The sequence below is a fragment of the Mustela lutreola genome, chromosome 16 (genome assembly GCF_030435805.1).
Source record: "Mustela lutreola isolate mMusLut2 chromosome 16, mMusLut2.pri, whole genome shotgun sequence".
NCBI lineage: Eukaryota > Metazoa > Chordata > Mammalia > Carnivora > Mustelidae > Mustela > Mustela lutreola.
Window position 1 is genome coordinate 28998660 of NC_081305.1, and position 15329 is coordinate 29013988.

The following is a 15329-nucleotide window of genomic DNA, read 5'->3' on the forward strand; positions in this document are numbered from 1 at the left end:
TCTGAAGAAATTACTCAGACTATATACAGCACAGTGAGAACAGAGGTGGAAAAATTAGAAGAGAAGAGTTAAAAACCTGGGAGAGAAGAGAGAAGGGTCTAGTATACATCTAATCTGAGTTTCAGGAAGAGGGGATAAGATACCACAGGGGACATAATATTCAGTTAGGAACAGTTGAGAATTTTCTGTATTTAATAGAAGTCACCCATCTTCTCATCTTGGTCTTTTGGGGCTGTTGTAACAAAACATCATAGACTGAGTGCCTTATAAACCAACATGCATGGCTCACAGTTCTGGAGGCTGGAAGTCCAAGGTCAAATTGCTGGCAGATTCTGTGTCTGGTAAGAGCTCACTTCCTGGTTCATAAACCATTGCCTTCTCACTGAGGCCTCACATGGTGGAAGTACTGAGGTGGGGCCTCTTTTGTATGAGTACTAATTCTGTCTGTGAGGGCTCCACTCTCTTGATCTGATTACCTTCTAAAAACCCCACCTCTTATACCATCCCATTGGGCATTAGGTTTCAACATGCAAGTTCTGTGGAAATGAAAACAGTTATTCACCTGTTTAACACCTCATATTCAGGAATCCCAAGCCAAAAAAGTAAATAAGCATCCATGTCTAAACATATCTTAGGGAAAGAACATCAAAGACAAAGAGAAGTTCAAGAGTATCTTGAAATAAAAGGAATGTTACCTACAAAGGACCAGCAACTAAAATAATAACTGACTTACCAGTAACAAGATAGTTACAGCACAGAGCAAGCATTTAATAAATGGAAGCTATCATTGTTAGTGCTGGTAAAAACGACAATAGTGGAAAAGTATTCAAATCTCAGCTCTGCCATGGTCTTACTTGTGTAATCTGGAGGAAGTCATCTAACTTTTTAAGAACCTTGGTTTCCTTGTCTTAAAAATAGGGTTTTGGGATGGGGTGGCTCAGTTGGTTGAGCGGGTGACTCTTGATCTCAGCTCAGGTCTTGACCTCAGGGTCATGAGTTCAAGTCCCACATTGGGCTCCATACTGGGTATGGAATTTACCTAACTCAACAATAACAACAACAATATGGCTTTGGCAAAGCTGAAATGAGGTAATACAAGTCAAATATTTGGCACATAGTCAATGTGAAAATTATGTTGGTTACAAGATCAACACCCTGTTGTCCAAAGTAGGAGAGTCAAGTTCATCTCAAATTATTCCCAGAGGCTACTACCCCAGGATTCTCACTTGAAAAGTCCATTTCTTCTCTAACAATAGAAAATTTACCTGAAAAATGGCAGCTAAGGGAAGACCTATGCAGAATCTTCAAGAAAGAAAAGGTAATGGAGACCCATTCCTCACACCAGTCCCAGCCTACTTCCATTTCTGGAGACAACCCTCCCTACACACCCACACCCTCAATTTGTCCATCAGATGAAGGAACATGAACCTAATAATTGCCTTACAAGTGTATTCTGCTTGTCACTCCAAAGTGACAACATGTAATCACAGTGAGATGTCACAGAGACTTTGCAAAGTTAGCAGAGCAGGACGAGAATCAGAGACTCAGAAGGATGAATGGTTTGCCCTGGCAAATAGCACACATACATGGCGGGTAAAGCTTGAATCCAGCTTGACTCTGGCTCACCCCACTGTCTCCCATCTGGAGCCTGGCCACGGACTTCAAAGCTCTCCCCCACACCTTGAAATAAATGGCTCTCTCTCATCATTCATGTCTCAGCTCCCAAGTCCCCTTCTCAAAGGGATCTTCCCAATTCGTTCTCTACTGCTGCCCCCTTCACACTTCCAAGATGGGACTCTCCATCATTCCTAGTTACCTACTATATTGGTTGTCCACTTTGGTGACTGCCTTTATTCACCAGAGCATTGCCCAGTGCCTACCAGAGGACATGGCATGTGGGAGCCAGCCCATAAACGTTTGTGAAGTGAATAAATTTAAGTCAACTCTTAAAATTGAGTGAGCTCATTTATGCTGTTACCTCTAATTGGGTAAACAACTATGCCATCACTGAACAGGGGTAAAAATACTTATATACATACATACCTACATATTTTTCCTTATAACCCTTGGCCACCCACGCAGAGAAGCACTCACAGGACAGAAAGCCCCGGATGAATAAAAAAGAGAACAGTTCTTGAACATGACCATGTGTCTCTCCTATGTGTTGCCCTTTCTCACTCTAAGCCATTCCTGGAAAAGAAGAACCTAGACCATGAGGAATTAGAATTAATCCATCCCTAGGAGTCATCTCTCACCTCCACGTCCTCATTCAATTACATTAAGACAATGAACAGGGGTGCGTTCCCACCTGGTGATCGCCTTTTAGAAAGCTTCCTCCTGCTTATCTACCTTTGTTTCCTGGCTGCAGGACTTTGCTGAGTCCCATTGTCTCTGGATGGTACACAGGAGGGAAGAGAAGGGAGGCGACTGAGGAAGGAGGTGGAAATAAGTTGAAACAAAAAAAAAAAAAGAGAGAGAGAGAGAGAGAGCGGGAAAGAATGAAACAGTGTAAGGTTGGTCACACATTTGTCATTAAGGCAAGGCCGAATCCCAGTGTTTGTGTGAGGTAGAATTATCTCATTCTTTTAGCCTGTGAGTCTCTGTGATCCACCAGTCAAGTATGTGATTGGATTTCGGCTCAACAAAACCTTAAATTACACACCTATTGTGCTTGAGCTAAACCTAGTTTCACAGTGGTGAAGAAGGCTTCTCCCAGCTTCCTTGGCAGTGTTCGATCCCGCGCCTGCTCTAGGTGGCTGGCTGATGAATGAGTAATGGGATTAGAGTCTCATCTCCAGCCACATGGTAATTGTCGTGTTGGGTGCAGGGACAAAGGCGGCGTGATGGATAGGGCCCGCAGAGTGCAGGTGGGCCTGTTCCCCCATATGGGCCCACTGACATCATATGGACAGGCCGAGGACTTCAGGGAAGACTGGGCCATGTCCTGGGAAGAGGCCGGCTAGCTTTAACCAAAGGTGTCCTAGGGTCGGTAACCGTGTTGGGCACCTTTAGTAAAAGCCAGCCGGCCTGAACATATCTATGTTACTGAATGTGCAGAACTGCTTCCTGAGGTGTGGGAGGGGCCATCTTTGTGGTTTTTTCCTGCCTAACATCTATTCCCCACTTCTGGATACAGGACCCTCATTTTCATGGGAAACCAAGTCATCCCCACTTTCAGAGGAAGCTTCTGGGGGAACTAACTCTACCTCCAGCTCCTGGGGAGGTCATGAGACCAAGCTCATCAGAGACCCTGGCATCCATTGTAGAACTGTGGTCAGGACTCCCCGGCAACAGGCATGTTTGTTCCATGGGGGCAGCAAAAAGGCAGAACCTGAATCGGGGGGGGGGGGGGGCAGAGGGAAAAGCAGCCACCAGGGGACATAAAGGAAGGCAGTGGAATTTGGGAAGATGGGGCCATGGTTTCTCTTTCTACCAACACCTCTACCTCTAAGACTAGGGTCAAGTCCACCCATTGAATTTCTCAGCAAATAAAAGCTAGTGAACACCCCCTTAGGCTCAAGAAAACTTGACCTGGATTCTCCATCCAAGTGAAGTCTCTCATACATTTTACAAATGAGGAATCAAAGGTCACAGCCGTCGGGCCAGCAACTCAAAGGTCACACAGCTCCTAAGTGGCAGAGCTGGGATCTGACACCCAGCCCTTTTGTGCCAAGCCCTGCTGGCTTTCTTACATACTGCCCATCTCTGCCAGAGAGCTGTGGAGGGCCCAAAGACTCTGATGCCATGAGGGAAGCCAAAACTAGGAGCCTGGGAGACCCAGGGCACATTATGAGGTGAAGAAGACCAGGACCCGGTTTCCCTTCCTGTCTGGCCATGGCCCACATTCTTTCTCCCTCTGGGCTAGAGTCCACAGAGGTTTCCAGTGATGAAATTAACAAAAGCTTTGGAGACAGACAGACCTAAGTTCAAATTCTGACTCACCAGTTTCTTCCAGTTAAGTGACTTTGCACAAGTCTCTTCTCCTCTCCAACATAATTCATCAGGCCTTTCTGGAACTGCTGACCCCGGGGTTGTTTTAAGCCACAATCCGCAGCCTGCTGCTTCTGCAACACAAGCTTTGGCCCCTCCCACCCACTCCTCACCAGCCTCTTTGCTCTGTTTACAGGAAAGAGCACAGCTGATCTTGCTGTCCCCATCTATGACATAGAAATAAGAATACCTCCCCCTTATGGTGACTCTGAGGATTAATCAGGTAAAATGTAAGTGTCTGTTATGCTTTCTGGCTGCAAAGAACAGAAAAACCCATTTACTGTGATTTAAATAAAAGGAGGTATAATTTTCTTGCATCACAAGACATCAGGAGTAGATAGTTACCTGATTAGCTCAGTAGCTCTATAATCCACTAGGCTTTCTTTTGCCTTATGGTCACAAGGTGGCTGCAGCAGCCCAATGGCAGAACTCTCAGGACAGAAGTCTTCCATTCCCACATCTTTTTACAGCGAACACCCAGCACACTTCCCCTTAGGCCTCATTGGCCAGCACTGGATCACATGATCTTTTGTTGCCTGGCCCACTTTCCTTTACACCTCATTGGCCTGCATTGGATCACATGATCCTTTGTTGCCCGGCCCACTTCCCCTTACACTTCCCTGGTCAGACTGGGTACCCCTAGCTGCAAGGGATGCTGGGAAGACAAACCTGTGGGAAAAGAGAATGAGGTGCTTCTTGAGTGGCTTTGCCAATCTTTCTTTATCCTAGGGTCCTCTAGTAACAGGAACAAGGAGGAAAGTGACCTCCAAGGAGACAGTCCCTAGGAGTCACCAGATTATATAAAGTGCTCTGGGCAGAATCTGGCATATATAAAATATTCCGTAACTAGAAGTATTATTATTATTGTTATTATCGTCACACTCAATGTTCTGCTGATCTCCCAGAAAAGGGCCTCCTCGCCACCCTCACCTGTCCTCAGTGCCAAGCTTCAAGAAGCACAGCGCCTCTGGGCTTCCAGCTCTGCCTGCCCTCCCGCACCTGTCAGGCCACCAGGAACAGACAGCTAGCTCATGCTGGAAGGAGGCTCATCTGTTTCATAGCTGCTCTGTTCCTCGCCACAGAAAGCAACAGTCACAGCAACCTCTGCAGAGAGAGACCCGAAGCTGACTGATCCCGTGGAAAGCAGATTTGGGAAGTCAGCCTTCACAGGAGAAGGGCTCAGGGGGTGCGACAGCCTTTCTGGGAAGGCTGTCCTCAGGGTTGTTCACAGCTGGCTGCTTCTCAGTGTGAGCCCCGGTCCCTCCCACCCATTCCTGACCAGCTTCTTTGTCTTGTTTACCAGAAAGGCTACAGCTCATCATCGCCCATCTATGAAAAGCCTGAGGGTATGACACCAAGTCAGTTTCTTCCTGGAACATAAAGAATAGTGGCTCAGCTCCCAGTCCCTCCACGCTCCCTGGGTCTGCAGGGATCGGCACTTTCAGTCATCAGTTCTGTAATTCACTCAATTTCATTCATTCAGGCAATCCTATATTCAACAGAAAGTTCGGAGTGCCTTCTGTGTCTCAGTGCTGGGGTTACAAGCCACTAAGTAAACCGTCACATGCTGCTTTCAATCAGCTTGCCTAACCCCTGCCTGGGGAACGGCCCCCAGACCTCCTAAGGATGTACCAGGGACACTCCCACACACCCATTCTTCCTCCCGAAGCTCAGGCTCCTGCAGGGCTCCCTAATCACAAGCCATCGCCTTGTCCATATCCTCAGACTTCCACTTCACCTCCACTAGGATAACTGTACTAAAAAAGACAGACAATAACAAGTGCTGGCAAAAGCAGGGGGACGTTGGAACCCCCATGCGTTGCTGGTGGGAATGGAAGATGATGCAGTCACTTTGGAAGTCATCTGGAAATTACTCAAAGATTAAACACAGAGTCATCCTGTGACCCAGAAATTTCACTCCTAGGTATATACTCAGGAGAACTGAAAACATGTCTCGCAAATACGTTTACACAAATGTTATTGGCAACATTATTCATAAGGGCCGGAAAGTGGAAACCCTCCAGCTGTCCGTCAGCTGAATAATATCATTCAACCATAGAAAGGCGTAGAGCACTGATTCATGCTTAAACACAAACCTTGAAAACACTGTGCTAGGTGAAGGAAGCCAGACATAAAAGGTCACATATTGTAGGATTCTAGTTATGGGAAAGATTCAGAGTAGATAAATCCACTGAGACAGAAAGTAGATTAGTGGCAGACGTGGGCTGAGACGGGGAGGAACTAGAAAGCGACAGCTAAGGGGCTGGGGGGTTCTTTGCGGGATGATGAAAATTCTTTGGGGGATTATGGAATTCGCGGTGATATTTGAACCACCTTCTAAAAATGTGCAAAAGAGTAAATGTTATGACGATATGTGAGTTTTATCTAAGCAAACAAACAAACACACCTCCCTCCCTGACCGGCCTAAGAAAATGATGATTGAGCTGGAGCAGTGGTGGCTGACCCATTGGCTTCCTGTCTTCACTGGCATCGGCCCAGACTAGAAGTTTCCTTCAGAGGACGGGCCCTGCATGCTAAAGCTCTCCCAGCCTTCTACAGATCCTGCTGCCAAGGGCTTGCTGCCAGCAAACAGTGCCCCTCCTTCTGCTCTACTCTACCCTGAGTTCACTACCTGACAAGGCCACTGTGGTGAACACTGGGCACGTCCTTGGGAAGGACATCGGAGCGAAGCCCTCAGCAGTGTCCTGTCACCCACCAGCCTTGCCTGACTGTGTGATTCCAGGAAGAAGAAGAGCGCAAAGCAGCCACCAATGTCACGGGAGGTGACTTTTGTCACAACCCTTGCCCCCATCAGAGCCAGCACACCTGCTTGGAAGAGTCACCTAGGGGGTTTGGGATCCGTTCCTTTTCTTTTTGCAATTATTCTAGCAAATCATACTGTAGTTAAAGAAGCAACCAGGGGAAATGTTCTTTCAAACACAAAAACTGGGACAGAAATGACAGAAAGCCCTCAGCCTGGTCAACTCTTTGGGAAGCCAGTTAAGACGCCCGTCCTCCTTGGAAGACCCTAATGCCTTCCTGTTAGGTGCATCAGCTTTACCTTTTATTCCCCAGCTGTCGTGAGAGCTGGGTGGGGCCGGGAGCCCAATTCCCAATTCCCAAGGTTAAGGGATCTGCGTTTCCCAGCCAACCCAGCCCATTCTCCTCTCAAACACTCCACAGCCCCTCACCGCTCAGCTTGCAGGGTTATGTGAGTTCTCCGATCCTCTGAAGGCTACAAAGATCTGGTATTGTAGGGAGGGCTGGGATCAAGAGGACAATTCTAATAACTACCCACTCTCCTTGAGTACAAGAGAACTGTAGAGTCTAACGAGGCTGAGGCCCAACATGGGTGGGTGCTATCTTGGCATGGGTTGTTTCTGAACCTAGAAAACAACAGTGACCAAGATGGACCAACAGGGATCCATGGAGGCCACAAGCCCAAAGCTGTTGTTCCCCAATGGGGGGGTCAGCCAAATGGGAGAATGCAGGCTTGTGAGCAAAAGAGCCCCAGCCCCAAGAAAGGAAGGGCTACTTCCCTTGACCAGACCGTTCTTTCCAGGCCACCACTGAGCATCCACAAGAGAAATGTTTACTCTGGCCAGCACCTACTGACATCTCCAGCACCCAGGCACAGGGTCTGGCCAGAGGAGGGGTATCCCTGAGCCCTCATGGAGTCTGTTAGTTTCTGCAATATGCCAGCCTTGGAAATGAGTCTCTAGCCATCACCAAGCCTCAGTTCTAAGGCAGGCACTTTTTTTTACACCTGATTTACCCATCTCCCAGGGCAGGTGTGAGGATGGAGAAAGATCACAAATGAGAAACGGGTTAATATTCCCTGATGCCATGAAAATCTAAAGGAGACATGTCAAGTGAGAAAAACACGTTTGTCAAAAAATGCTTTTCAAAGATGGAAGAAAACCTTTCGCGTTAATTCAGTCCCTTCTGGGAGGTTATGTGCCCCTTCAATGTACAGTATTTTCTGGGTGTTCCAGAACAAGATAGAGTCTACAGAAATGCAGACATTCAGCTGCATTATTACAATTTGAAGACTTATTCTTCCCTTGAACATGTATCCACGGTCTGCTGCATATTGGGCTCGGAAGTAGGTTGTTGGGTTACAGACATGAGGCACACACAATCCCTCACCCCCTTCAGCAGGACAGATGGACATTTAAAAAAAAAAAACGTTACACAGTGGTGGAGGCTTGGGAATGACGTTCAGGGTTTATCGAGGGCACAGCTCTGAGCTCAGAGACACGAGTGTGGAAAAGCTTCAGACAGAAGCACGAGCCTATTGTCAAGAGACTGAATTCGGGGGCCACACAAACCTAGGTTTTAATAACATCTTATATGACTGGGTGATCTGGGGCCAATGACTTAAACTTCCCCAGCCTGGGTTTCCCCATCTGTAATCTAGAAAAGACGACAGAGACTACTTCTCAGAGCTACTGGAAGAATTCAATAAGTAATGCATGGAAACAGTTTATGATGGTGCCTGATCCACAGTCAGTGCTCAGTGAGTGGGGCCTGGGGCGTGATGCTGCGCTGATTTTTTGAAAAAAGGATTAAATATTCACCATGGAGCTTGCAGGGTTGGGGAACGGGTGTGTAAGGGAAGGGTATGTGCTCAAGAAAGACCCAGAAGCCTAGTGTCGTTAGAGAATTGTGAATTGGGGACGGGGCTGTCCCTTCTGCAGCCTACCTCATCACCCTTGACCAACCCTGTCCCTTTGTTCAGCCCGTACCCACAGAAACTGACAAGATGTCGCCCGCCATACTGACCTCCACCTAAGGAAGGTTCTCCCAGGCCATGGGTGTTGGTGGCCCGGCTTGATGGTAAGCCCCTCATGAGCAGGGACTCTCCCCTTGACTCCATTGGCCTTGCTTGCTCAGAAAACTGGGCCACACATCTCCTCAAACAACTGCATTGAAGTCCAAACCGGTTCTGCCCCAGCTAATTGGCTGTGTGTCCCAATCAAGTCTCCACCCCACAGCCTCTCCGGGCTGCTTGGAGAGCAGGTAGCCTGGAAAATATGTCATGTTGTCGAGCAAGTGATGTCCGAAGAATGTGACCAGATCGGTAAGGAGAGCCTTCAGGGACGGCAGGAGGCAGGGCTCCCGACACGCCGAGAAAATGCTCCTTCCTCGCAACATTCATGGAATGAGAGACTGTTTCATTGGTGAATAACTTCCCTGAAGAAATTCTTCTGGGGCATTTCACCATCCCCAGCTGGTGTTTCTTGGCAGCTGAAGCAAGATAATAACCATGTTGAAATGGCACCCACGGCCTTGTAGGAACAGGGCACAACTTGCTACGTCCACAGGCCCACACAGCCTCTGTTGCCGCCTCACCCGTGTCTTCCCCGGGCAGCCCCAGGGCAACTCTGGGGTCAGCTCCTCAGGCTTAACATCAGAGAAAGGGGTGGTGGAGGGGACTCTGGGCCAGTGCCAAGACAAACACCATCGGCTGCCCCCCAGCTTCCCCAGACAGCACCCCCCACCCTCTCTTCCAGAAACCCCTCCCACTTTCACTTCCACCCAGGTGTACTTGGATGCATTTGAAAAATCTGCTTAATAAATTACCACCTCTACATGACCTGACAATAGCCACAGATAATCCGGGTCTATTAGAAGGCTTGTTTACAACTCCTATAATTCTAGGTTGTGCAAAGCCCAGCAGGTTGGGAAAGGTGTCAACCTTCCCTGGGTTAATAGCACAACCTGTGTTCACAAATTATATGTAATTGATCCAAAGATGTTACAGACATTTGAAAAACAAAAGCCATGTCTCCTCCCAACTTCCCTTCTGGGAATTTACCCTCAAGGAAATGACTGTGAGTGTGGGCAAAATAATAATAAATAAATAAATTAATTAATTAATGTGCACAAAACTGTTGTTTAGAAAGAACGTACAGTGCACAACAATGGAGGATTAAACAAACCTTGGAACATCACACAATGAGACTCTAAGTAGCCATTTAAAATAACATTGCAGAAGACAGCATCTCGACATGGGGAAATTGTTAATTAACTATTGTTAAATGAGGGAGCAAAAGCAGGTTACAAAGCAGGAGCTGCGGCTAATTCCATGAAAATATCTTACGTAAATATATTTCTTTGAGTAGTGTTTGGGAGGTGGGTGTGCTCCCCAGGCAGCCAGACAGGTTTGGAGGTGGGAAGCTTCCAAGCTATGTGACCTTGGGCGAATTATGCATTACCTCTCTCTCTATGCTTCGGCCTCTCCATCTGTAAAATGCAGAAAATACCTTCTTCATTGTGCTGTTGGGAAGGGCAATAAAATTATCCACGTAAAGTGTTTAGCACCATGTCTGATACAAGATAAATGTTTAATAAAGGGTGATTCTTGCTGTCATGTTTGTAATGTGAAAATGGTTAACGCCAGGAGGTAGAATCACAGGTATTTGGGGTTGCTTGTTCTTTGTCCATTTCCTAGAAGGTACTACTATTACGATGACAAAAAGAATTTTAAGCTACTAAAGGTGGGGTAGAAGTTGTTGCTTTTTGTTGTTGTTGTTGTTGTTAAGATTTTATTTATTTATTTGACAGGCAGAGATCACAAGTAGGTAGAGAGGCAGGCAGAGAGAGGAGGAAGAGAGAGGAGGAAGCAGGCTCCCTGGCGAGCAGAGACCCTGATGCGGGGCTCGATCCCAGGACCCTGGGATCATGACCTGAGCCAAAAACAGGCACCCAATGGGGGTCAGGCACTGAGCCACCCAGGCACCCCAGGAGTTGTTGCTTTTTTTTTTTTTTTTTAAAGATTTTTATTTATTTGTCAGAGATGGAGAGAGAGTGAGCGAGGACAGGCAGACAGAGAGGCAGACAGAGGCAGAGGGAGAAGCAGGCTCCTGCCAAGCAAGGAGCCCGATGTGGGACTCGATCCCAGGACCCTGGGATCATGACCTGAGCCGAAGGCAGCTGCTTAACCAACTGAGCCACCCAGGCGTCCCAGGAGTTGCTGCTTTTAAAGAGGGAAACTGGCACTAATGAGAAGTGACCTGTGTCCGTGACCTCAGCAAGTGGGATTGAGGATCTCCCTGGAACAGAGCAGGGAGCAGCAAGCTCCTGTGGACCCTCATCTGGAGCAGGGGTCTAGAGGAAGCAAGGGACAGAGGGTCCCAAACACTTGCAAGCAAGGGACACTGTGCCTGGTGCCTGTTCCCCTTCCCATCTCACCTCCCCCAGGGATTTAGGTGACTGAGGGGCTTGAGCCTGGGTGGAGGGAAGAGAGGCAGGGGAAGGGATGGAGAGAGTTATGGATAAAATAGGAGGAGGGTTGCTGAAATGGACCCCCCATGGTCACACCGAGGCAGGTCCTGATAAAAGGGGTGTGTGGGTGGCTCAGAGCTTATGTAGGTCAGTGTGTTTCGAAAAGTCCAGATTTGCCTCATCTTGGGGACCCAGAAGGTAAAAACAGTCTCAAGCCTGTGGAGGTCTGGGCGGCTTACTGAGAGTACACAAACCCTCGTGCTTAGGCCACCGTCTCCCAACTCACCTCGCCCAGAGGCCAGGCAGGTGGACAGGTCATAGCCCAGGTCTTCCAGGTCATGGAAGGTGTTGCAGCAAGGGCTCGAGATGGGGGAGGGCTGGTGGCCACAAAATCCAAAGTCAGTCTCCCCCCAGAGCAGAGCGGAGCCCAGTGATAGCACCAGAGGTTGCTCCTTTACACAATAGAGAAGCAGCCCACAGACCAAAAGCCAGGATCAGACCAAGCCCCAGGTCGATGGTGGTGGGGCTGGGCTTGGTTCTCAGGCAGAGAAACCCAGGACACAGGAAAAGCCCTGAGTAGGGTGCAGCCACCTCCTCGGTGCTCTGGAGAAGGCCTAGACACAGAGGTCCCCAATGGCCTCAGATTTCCCAGTTCTGCTAGGATGAAGGAAGAGTGGAGTTGGGAAGACACACCCCTGCCTTCTATAATCTTTGTAGGGAGAACTTGTAGACCCACCCTACACAAGGACAGGCAGCACTGTGGCTGAGCAGCAGGAATGTGGACCACTCAGACCCCCAAACCATCTTCCTTTATGCCACTTGGGAAAAAAAGAATCCAAAGATAGAACTCCGTACCCACCAGGATGGCTATAATCCAGAAGTGGGAAATAACACAGGTGGGGTGAGAAGTTAGAAGGCTCAGAGACTGCTGGTGGGAACATGAAATGGTACTACCCCGAAACATTTCAATCGCCCTCTCGACAAGTTACCGTATGACCCAGAAGTTCCGCTCTCAGGTGAATATCCCAAAGAATTGAAAACAGGACCTCAAAAAAGTGCACGCACACACATGTTCACAACAGCATTATTCACAACAGCCCAATGGCTAAAACAACCCAAGTGTCCACCAGCGGACCAATAGATTTTCTGGAATGCGGCATATTCCATAAAATGGAGTGCTGCTCCGCCGTGAAAAGGAATGACATATTGATATATACCACAGCACTGATGAATCTCAAAAAAGGATGCTAAGTGGAAGAAGCCAGATAGAAAAGGTCACGCCGGGTGTGAGTCTACTTACGTGAAACATCCAGAAGCAGCCAATCCGCAGAGACAGAAAGGGAATCAGTAGTTTCCAGGGACTGGAGTAGGGTGGGAGCCAAGGGCTGATTGCTTAATGGATATGGGGTTTCCTTCTGGGGTGATGCAAATGTTTGTGTTTGGAGCTACCTAGAGGATAAGGCACTGGATTTTGCAGAATTTTAAGTATAAACCGGCTCATTTTGTTATGTAAATGTCACCTCCATAAAAATCAGTGAAATGTAGCCATGAAGTTTCTTCCTGCTGGGCCATGTGTTCCACCCCCCCGTGATCTCATTTCATCCTCAGAACAGGCCCACGCAGAGATTTATTTTCCCATTTGACTGAAAAGAAAACTGAGGCCAAGAAAGGTGATATAATTTGCCCAAGGCCTCCTAGCTCATGCTCTGTCCAGCTGTCTCAGATGGTATTTCAAAACTGTCCAGAAATTCCCCTGAGTTGAGCAAGGTAGCTCAGCAGGGTATGGGGAACAGGCATCCTGGCCTGGGTGTCGAGGGGACAGACCACCTTGATGGTGGTCTTGTGCAGCTCCTCGGTGCCAGGATTCTGAGAACAACAGCAGGAAACTGCAGAGGAGAGGGAGGCCTAAGGTTGAGCCTGAGCCTATGGGAGAGCTGTGTGGGTGTGGGGCTAGGGCAGAGGCTGGGGTGGAGGCTGGGGAGGCCGAGGCCCTGCCCACAAGAATCCAAACATCTGGGGTGACCAGATGTCCTTGATCCTTCAAACCAACACTGACCACCCTCTCCAGTCATGGTCACGGAAACCTGACTCAGAACAGAGGCCCCCTAAGGAAGGAAAAGGAGTCCTGGCTTTCAGGTCAGAGCCACGGAGTTCTCTGAGTCTAGGAGAGGTGTATCTTCTCCTTCCTTGCCTCCTCCTCATATTTTCATTTCATAGCAAAGATTCATTGAGCACTTACTGTGTATCACGCCCAAACACTTGAATATGGGTCTCTCCAACAACACTTTGATATAGGATAGGAGTCGTAGTGGTTGGCTTGACACCATCAAAACCCACCTCCCACCCCTCTGAGCATCTTCTCCCCCAACCCTCCACCTCTACTCCGCCCCTACCAATCTCCCTGTTCCCCTGCCCTGGTTGTGTTGAATCTAAAGCAGTCTTGGCCATCCCAACTCCCTCGCTCTCTACTGCGTCATGAATAAGCACAAGACCTGATTTCAGCCGATGAGACATGGAGGGTCTTCTAAGATACCTTTCCTTGCTCCAGGAAGAGATGATCCGGCCCCCCTCCCCTGGACATTGTCCCATCTGGGTGGGTTGTTGGAAGCTGCTTCCACCATGCCCCCTCTGGCTTCAGAATGAAATTACCATGAGCTGGGAACGCAGAGACAGAAGGACATCACCGAGCCACCCACGGTGCCAGGCTGAGCCCTGTCGCCATGTGAGAGAGTAAATCTCCGGATAGTGTAGCCGAGGTTTGCTTTTACTTGCAGCCTAAAGGATCCTAACTGACAGACGGATAATGCCCATGAGAAATCTTGGGCATAAAAGAGTTAAGTAATGGGTCTAAGATCCCGCAGCTGATGGGACCGGAATCTGAGCCCAGAGCTTCTGGCCCTAGAATCTACGCTTCCCCATTGTAAGACGCTGCCTCCCCCCTTTGGACCTTTGCTGCTGCAAAGAAAGCGGCTGGCACAGGTGGGGATAAAAATATCTACTGCAGGGGGAGGGATAAAAATACAGGGGTAAAAATACCCCGCAGGAGACACAAAGGGCCCAGCACAGGGCCTAGAGCAGAGGGCGGGCTCCGTGGACATGAAATCCACACTCTGAGCGTTTTTCAGCCCTGAGTTGGTGTCCGCTTATTCCCCATGGCTCAAAGGTCAGACTGCCTCGCTTCTGCCAACTTCTGTCCCTCCAAGAAGAGCACAGGTTTCCAAAGTCCAGCCCCTGCCGTCCTATTCCAGGCAGCCTCCCAGGAAGTACCCTGAGTAGCCCCAACTCACCCTCCTCACACATCAGCCAGCTCATCTTCTCTCCCACACACGCTTCAGCAATTTTGAAATAATCTATTGCTGCTATCGACACAGCAGCCAGAGGGATCTTACAAAAATCAGATCAAGATCACATCCTCTGGGGCTCCTGGGTGGCTCAGTGGGTTAAAGCCTCTGTCTTCAGCTCAGGTCATGACCTCAGGGTCCTGGGATCGAGCCCCACATGGTGCTCTCTGCTCAGCGGGGAACCTGCTTCCTCCTCTCTCTCTGCCTGCCTCTCTTCCTACTTGTGATCTCTTTCTGTCAAATAAATAAATAAATAAATTCTTAAAAAAAAAAAAAATCACATCCTCTGTTTGCCTAAAACCCTCACTTGTTTCCACTGCACTTGGGATAAAACCCAAACTCACAACTGTGACCCAGCGGGCTCCACAGGGCTGGATCCTGCCTTATTTTCCAGTTTCCCCTTGTACTCTGCTCCCACTCCCCTACCCCAGGGGACCCTCCCTGGCCTGTTAGTTCCTCCAACCTGGAAAGCTCCTTCCTAGCCCAGGGCCTTTGTCCTCACAGTTCCTTGAGCAAGAACAGCACTCTTACCCCCAAGGTCTTGGCATAGTCAGTTTATCTCAACACTCGGCGCTCTGGAGAGGCCCTCCTGCTCTCCATCCTGGGCCCATTCTGTCTCTGTCTCTATGGGCTCACACAATCTTATTTCTCAAACGTTCACACATGTTTCTCTGACATAGTGTCTTGTTTGTATAACTTTGTTTCATTATTTTTCCATCATCCCCCTAGAACATACACTCTGAAAAATGGACACAGGTCCATTTGATT